This window comes from Microtus oregoni, unplaced genomic scaffold, assembly GCF_018167655.1.
Source record: "Microtus oregoni isolate MIOR12 unplaced genomic scaffold, Mior012 000016F_ref0000370, whole genome shotgun sequence".
NCBI classification, from domain to species: Eukaryota; Metazoa; Chordata; class Mammalia; order Rodentia; family Cricetidae; genus Microtus; species Microtus oregoni.
This window is the reverse complement of record NW_024543075.1, coordinates 11,646,404-11,654,336: the sequence shown is the minus strand read 5'-3', so window position 1 is coordinate 11,654,336 and position 7,933 is coordinate 11,646,404. Positions and strand designations below refer to the sequence as shown.

The 7,933-nt window shown below is 42.9% G+C and overlaps 1 pseudogene; it reads right to left on the bottom strand.

The window, feature by feature from the left end:
• Positions 1–6,467: 6,467 nt before the first annotated feature.
• Positions 6,468–7,607, bottom strand: LOC121457649 (annotated as a pseudogene).
• Between the last annotated feature and the right edge of the window lie 326 nt (positions 7,608–7,933).

Genomic DNA, 7,933 nt, shown 5'->3' with positions numbered 1-7,933 from the left:
TCTGCCTTTTGGTTAGTTTGGATAAGGTTTGTCAATCTTGTTTATTTTCTTGAAGAACCAACTCCTGTCTCATTGACTCTTTGTATTGTTTTCTTTGTTTCTCTTTAATTGATTTCAGTCCTCAATTTGATTATTTTCCACCATCTTCTCTTTGTTCTAGAGCTTTCAGGTGTTCTGTTGATTTGCTAGTGTTGGATTTCTCCAGCTTCTTTATTTTGTGTTATGAACTTTCCTCTTAGCACTGCTTTTATTGTGTCCCATAAGTTTGGGTATGTTATACAGTCATTTTCATTGAATTTTAGGAAGTCTTTAATTTCTTTATTCCTTCCTTGACCCAGTGGTGATTCAGTTGAGCGCTGTTCAATTTCAATGAGTTTGTGGGCTTTCTGCAATTAGTGTTGTTGTTGATTTCTAACTTTAAATCATGGTGATCTGATAAGACACAAGGGGTTATTCCAATTTTTTCTGATCTGTTGAGATTTGCTTTGTTACTGAGTATGTGGTCAATTTTATAGAAGGTTCCATGAGGTGCAGAGAAGAAGGTATATTCTTTTGTGTTTGGGTGGAATGTTTTATAGATGTCTGTTTAGTCCATTTGAGTCATAATATCTATAGTCTCTTTTTTTTTCTCTCCTAAGTTTCTGTCTAGTAGACCTGTCCAGTGGTGAGAGAGAGGTGTTGGAGTCTCCCACTATTAGTGTGTGGGGCTTAATAAGTGATTTAAGTTTCAGTAATATTTCTTTTACAAATGTGTGTGCACTTGTATTTGGTGTTCCCAACTGAGACTTTATCTTGATGAATTTTTTTCCTGTGATAAATATGAAATGTCCTTCTTCATCACTTTTGATTGATTTTAGTTTGAAGTCTATTTTGTTATATAGTGGGATAACTACACCAGCTTGTTTCTTAGGTACATTTGATTAGAAAATCTTTTTCCAACCCTTTACTCTGAGGTAATGTCTGTCTTTTAGGTTGAGGTGTGTTTCTTGTATGCAGCAGAAGTACGGATTCTGTTTTCGCACCCAATCTGTTAGCCTGTGTCTTTTTATAGGTGAATTGAGTCAATTTATATTAAGGGATATTAATGATATTAATTGCTAGTGTCTGTTGTTTTTGTTGTTGTTGGCATTGTGTTATGTGTTTCTCTTCTTTGGGATTTGCTGCTGTGAAATCATTATTGCTTGTGTTTTTGTGAATGTAGCTGACTTCCTTGGGTTGGAGTTTCTCTTCTAGTACTTTCTGCAGGGCTGGATTTGTGGATAGGTATTGTTTAAATCTGGTTTTGTCATAAAATATCTTATTTTCTCCATCTATGGCGATTAAAATCTTTGCTGGGTATAGTAGTCTGGGCTGGCATCCGAGATCTTAGTGTCTGCGTAATGTCTGTCCAGGATCTTCTGACTTCATTGTTTCCATTGGGAAGTTGAATGTAATTCTGATGGGTCTGCCTTTATATGTTACTTAGCCTTTTTCCTTTGCAGCTTTTACTTTCTTGCTTTATTCTGTATGTTTAGTGTTTTAATTATTACATGGTTAGGGGACATTTTTGGTCCATTTGGTGTTCTGTAAGCTTCTTGTAACTTCATAGTCATATCCTTCTTTAGGTTAGAAAAGTTTTCTTCTATGATTTAGTTGAATATATTTTCTGTACCTTTGAGTTGGATGTCTCCTTCTTCTATCCCTGTTATTCTTAGGTTTGGTCTTTTCATGGTATCTCAGATTTCCTGGATATTTTGTGTGAAGAATTTGTTCTATTTAACATTTTCTTTGACCGATGAATCTATTTCCTCTATTGTATCTTCAACACCTGAAATTCTCTCTTCCATCTCTTGTATTCTGTTGTTTTATGCTTGCATTTGTGTTTCCTGATTGTTTACCCAAACTTTTCCATTTCCAGATTTCTCTCGGTTTGTGCTCTTTATTGCCTGTAGTTCAGTTTCCAAGTCTTAAACCATTTCCTTCACTTGTTTGATTGCTTTTTCTTTAAGGGATTTGTTGATTTCTTCCAATCTTTTGTTTGTCTTTTCCTCCACTTCTTTAAGGGAATTTTTCATTTTCTCTTTAAGGACCTCAATCATTTTCATAAAGTTATTAAGGTCATTTTCTTCTGCTTCATCTGTGTTGGAATATTCAGGTCTTGTAGAACTACTAGTGTCTGGTGGTGCCATATTGCTCTTTATGTTGTTCAGTGTGTTATTACCTGTTGTCTACCCTTCTCTTCCTCCAATCAGTATAGGTGGATGGAGCCTGTGCTCAGGGAGTCCCTCTTCCTCCAATTGGTGCAGTTGGGGACTGTGACTCCATTGAATGCTCCTTCAGGTGCAGGCAGAGCAGAGCCTCCTGTCATTGCTTCTTCATGTCCAAGTGGGTCCAAAGCTCAGATGGTCATTCTTTAAGGTGCACGTGGGGCCACAGCTCCAGTGGTCACTCCTCCAAGTGATCGCTCCTTTAGGTTCAGGCAGGGGCTGAAGTCTGATGATCAGTGCAGTGGCAGGGTATTTTATAGAATGGCAGTGGATGCTGGCTGGGACTCAAGCGCTCTTTCCTAGAGGAACTTCTGGAACCTGCTGTTGTCACTCCCAGCTGCTGCTCTGATTGCTAGCTTGTGCCACGCTCCCAGCGACTGCTCACCTCTCAGCTCGCCTCTCCAAAGTTCTCCAGTTGCTGCAGACCTCCTTAGTGAGTGTTCTTAACCACTGAGCCATCCCTACAACTCCTCTCCTCTTTATTTTTTCAGGCCAGATCTCTCATTGAACCTGCAGTGATGTGGGATTCTCCTGTGTATGCTGTTAATAAAGAACTGTCTTGGCCTGTGATAGGGCAAAAGAGTAGAGCTAGGAAGGGAAAACTGAACGGAATGCTGGGAGAAAGGAGTCAGAGTCAGGGAGAAGCCACATAGTGCTGCTGCTGGAGCAATACACCGATTAATAGAAATGGGTTAAATTAAGATGTAATTTAAGAGTTAACCAATAAGAAGCTGGAGGTAATGGGCCAAGCAGTGTTTTAAATAATATAGTTTCTGTGTGATTATTTTGGTTCTGGGTGGCTGGGATGAACAAGGAGCCTAATACAACACTGTAGCTTACTGATTAACTTGACTGACTGGTCAGCAAGCCCCAGAGATCATCTTGTCTCCACTTCCCTGGGACCAGAATCATAGCTTCTCACCACTATGCTTGGCTTTTTAACTTGTGCACTAGGGAATCAAACTCAGTTCCTTATGCTTGCAGACACTTTGCCAACTGAGCCATCTCCCCGCCCCCAGATTTAAATTTTGGACTCATTGGCTGTCTACCATTAAGGTTTCCATAAACAGAACAGCAAACTTCAAAGAACTCCCTTTGTCCTCACCTGTCAGCAGGAGAGCTAAGGTCACCTTCACCACCCAGGTCACCGACTCAGAGCTCTGATACTTGGAAATATCAAAATCAGTATTCCTGCTGAAGAATGGGACAACTTGTCTGTTAGTTAGTCTTGACCAGATTTACATAAGGTTCAGGCAAAGTGTGCATTCTTTGCCCATCAACATAAACTTAGGGATGGGGGAAGGAATCATTTTTCTTCAGTAATGTAGCCACAGAGGTAGTGCCCCACTCTAGTGAATAACCCCACACATACAAACAACCCTAATAAAATATAGTGAGTCACTGTGCCTTTCAATCTTGGTTACTTTTCAATCACCGTAGCAAAACACCTTGACCAAGGTAACTAATAAAAGAAAGCATTTAATTTGGAGCTCATGGTTCTGGGGAGTCAGAACCCATGACCATCATGGTGGGGAGCATGGCAGAAGGCCAGCAAGCATGGTACCAAGGCAGTAGCTGAGGGCTTGTATGTCTATTCATAAGCACGAAGAGCTAACTGGGGATGGTGTGGGATTTTGAAAAACTTTAAAGCTCACCCACAGTGATACACCTCCAACAAGGCCATGCCTTCTAATCCTTCCCAAACAGTTCTACCCAATGGGGACCATGTATTCAAACGTGTGAGCCTCTGAAAGCCATTCTAGTTCAAACCACCACAGTCATACACAAAAGCCAGGGGAGTAGAGGGTTTGTTGGAAGGAAGAAAGGGTTAAATGGGAGTGGGAGGGGCTAAGAGAGGGTAACGTGGGAAGGATGATTACATTACACTACATACATGTATGCACTTGCCAAAGAATAAATACAATATTTAAAGAAAGAACCTTCTTTTTCTGTCTTTGTAAATGATCTGTACAACATTTTAAAGGGGAAAAGAAGTAACATGTAGACTACAAAGTGTGAGACAGTGAACATGAAAATACTCTTGGGTGTGAGCATGAGTGTGTGCAGGAAGTCTTTCTTGAGCTCACCCTCTTCACAGCATGGGCTCCAGCTTTGTAATTTCCCCTCCTGATCCTTCACTTCCCATGTGTGTGTGGATGTAGTTCTTAAAAACACTCATATTGGTAACTACGGTATAACTTTCACTTCATTTTTAAAAAAAAAATCCAACACCATATGGTAAGCCTTCCCAAAATTTCCATACCGTCTTCATCTACTTAGTGGCTATCCCACAGTGGATTGTTCTCTTGCGGCTATGACTACAAGTTGCTTCTGAATGTTCTTGAGCATGACTGTATTTGTAAGTAAAAGTGTGTGCATGTGTATGTTTGTGTAGACACGTGTGAGTGCATTGTGAAAGTGAGTATTTGTATGCATGTATGTGTGAGTGCGTGTGTGCCTGTGTGAGTTCATGCATGTATGATTTTTTTGTGTACACATAATGTGTGAGTGCTTGGTAGTATGTTTGTGAGTGCGTGTGTGCACGTGCATGTGAGTCCATGTGTGTTTGTGAATGTGTGTACGCATGTGAGTGTGTACTTGCGTGTGAGAGTTTGTGTGCATGTGTGTGTGTGTGTGTATAGAATGTTTTCCATGCATACTGCCTCCTCTCTTTCTCTTTCTCTTGCCTCTTTGGTTAATTATCAGCCCCGCCACCAGTCCCCTTTCTAACACATTGAATACTTCTGCAATTTTTCCATCTTGCTTGTCATCCTTTGTACTCATTCTTGCAAAAGAGCATGTTCCTATTTAGTGTGTGTGAATTTTATTCGCTGTAGATGGTACTGGGCCACATCACTTCTTCTGTCCCTTACTTTCTTCCCTGAGCAGTGGCGTTAATACCACCCACACTGCTAAAGGTCATTGCTTTTAATTCCAGAACATTCTATGAGATGCCAAATTAGCTATCCACTTTTCTGGTGCTGGCACCCCAAACTGGCTTCCTCTTCCCACTGCTTCTAATAACCCACGTCTGGCAGCTGCCCCTGTGGGAACAACCTGAACATGTCAATCTCTGCTTCTGAGACTGGGGTTGTCTATCTAGAGTGACACTGTAGGATCACAGGGCTCGTACACAGTTGCTGTGATGAAGAAGAGCCAGAGGCTGCTACACTGGGTGCTGTTTAATTCACTCTGACTAGTGTACATGATGAAAATGGCCTGGATCCACATTCCTTGCGGGGCTCGTACCCAGATCAGCAGCTTCCTGGACACAGAGTCGCATGTCATCACGGTTGTAACTGCCACTCTGCTTATGAAAAGTGTGGGCGTCTTTGTGTTTCTTGGCCTTTGGGGCTGCCTCTTCTGTTTTCATTTTTCTCCTATTTCTCTATGAGGCTGCCTTCTACTTCCAATTGTCAAGACTTCCTTGATTATCCCAGGCATCTCTTACTGACTCAAGGCACCACAAATAATTTCTCTTATTCTGTGATCTTTCTTTAACTTCTGTCCTATTATATTTCATGGGCTGGAAACTCTTGCTTTCAATGTGATTAAGCTCTATTAGATAATTGTTCACTTTGCACAGCCCCCAAAGCTTCTGATTTTATTGTCCTGACCTGATTTTCTTCTTCTCCACTCTGTGAACATGTGTACCAAAGCCTCTCCATTGACCTCGTGTCCTGTTCAGGAGGAGTCACAGCGGCTCTTTCGCCTACTGCAGGCTTGCACCTACTTTCACATCTTTCTATGTTTTGCTAGTCTGTTGTGTTTATGACATGGCTAGGCTTTTGTTTCTCCAGTTCTGTAGGGATCTATTTGAATGCTAGTCTTGATCTTTCAGAGTTAACTTAAGCTATTACTAGTCGAATTTCCTAAACCATGTCAGAAAGTGTGAGTATTCAAATTTTTTTTTCACACGTCAATCAGAATTTATTATCAGTTTGTTCTAAAGACAGGATTCCTCTGTGTAGCCCTGGCTGTCTTGGAAGTCACTCCTGGTTGGAAGTAAACCAGGCTGGCCTTGGAGTGCTGAGATTAAAAGCACGTATCACCACACCGACAGTCACTTGGTTCCAGGACAGCCAGGCTCTACAGGGAGACTCGGTCTCAAAAAACCAAAACCCAGACCCACAAATGCTGCTGATGTCCCAAGTGGAAAATGCAGAAAAAGAAAAGTGCACAAAAATTTCAGAAAACTGTATGGCTGGAACGTCCTTCAATCTATGAGGTAAAGGCCCAGAGGGAACGAAGACAAGCGAAAAGTGGGGTGAGGCCTACACTGGGATTAGTCCTGTCCTGGGAGGGGGCTGTGGGCCCCCGAGGGCGTCTGGACCGAAGTACCACTGGCTGCAGGTTGGGGTGCTCTGGGCCTCTTCCCAGACTTCCTGGTTTATCAAGGCTGCCTCTTTGCTGGCCTGGGAGGAAAGTTCCAGCACCTGACCAAAGATCCTGTAGAGCTCTAGGTCCTTCTTGGTAATCAAGTCCCTGAGTTCCTCCAGCAGGCATGACACCTGTGTGCTGGCGTCCGGGGAGGAGATGCCCAGCTCGCCCAGGAGCTGCAGGAAGGTCTTTAGGGCCAGCTCCAGATCATCTAGGAGTTCCTGCCCACTTCTCTGCATGTGGATGGCCTGCACAGGCAGCTCATGTAGAGTGATGTCCAAGGCTGTGGCCAGTGTCTTGTATTGCTCCTCGAAGGGCTTTGCTACAGCCTGGAAAGGGCCCAACACCTCCATCTGGGCATCCAGGATGGTAGCCAGCTCCTGATGTTTCTGCTGGAGCAGTAGCTGGCGCCGTGGCTCCAGCACCCGCCGCTGTAGACTCTCCTTCTCACAGCATATGGCCGCCAAGTCCTTCTCAGCCTTCTCCTCCAGCAGAGTCAGGTTGTTTTCCATCTTCACAGAGAGCAGGGTCAGCAGCAGTGTCTGCGACTCCATCCTGTCCATGGTCTCCTGCAGATCCTGTCTCTTCTTGGGAAGGCGTGTCTTTTTCTGAGTGGTAAAGGATGTGGACTCAGCTTTCTTTGACATTGTCCTGTCTAGCTGCGGAGCCGTCCTGAACATGCTTGTCTTTGATGGATGAAAGGTCTAGGTAGGGCGGGGCTGTGCTGTGCCCTTCCAGCATGGTGGACTGCAGGCCTCCTGTTCCCATCATCAGGCCGTCGTCTTTGATCTTCTGCAATGTGCTGGTCTTTCTTCCCTCTGGTGACTTCCCTCCAGCAGACACAGAAGCCTTCTTAATTTTCTTCTCATATTGCAGGTATTTGGACTCAACCACTCTTCCTCCTTTTGCTCTTCTTCCTTTTGTCTTGAGGGCACCAGTGGCTGTGGGCTTCCCCGAGCCCCACTCCGAGGAGTCCACCATTTTCCCGCCTTCCACTTGAAGAGCCACTTCTCAGGTTGAATATTCAAATTTTATACAGCAATTTGGGGGAACAATTGAGATTTCGTCATCCTATATTTATAGGATGAGCATCATCATCCTATATTTACATAATTTCTGATTTATGCAACTTACTGGAGATTTGATTTCTCCATAAAGTTTCATTTATTCACATTAATTCCTAGATGCATTATCATTGTTTTAATATTGTAAGTAATATCTTTTGTACTTTTTTTTTTTTTTGAAACAGGGTCTCACCATGTAGTTCTGGCTGCCCTGGAACTAATTATGTAGATCAGACTGGCTTC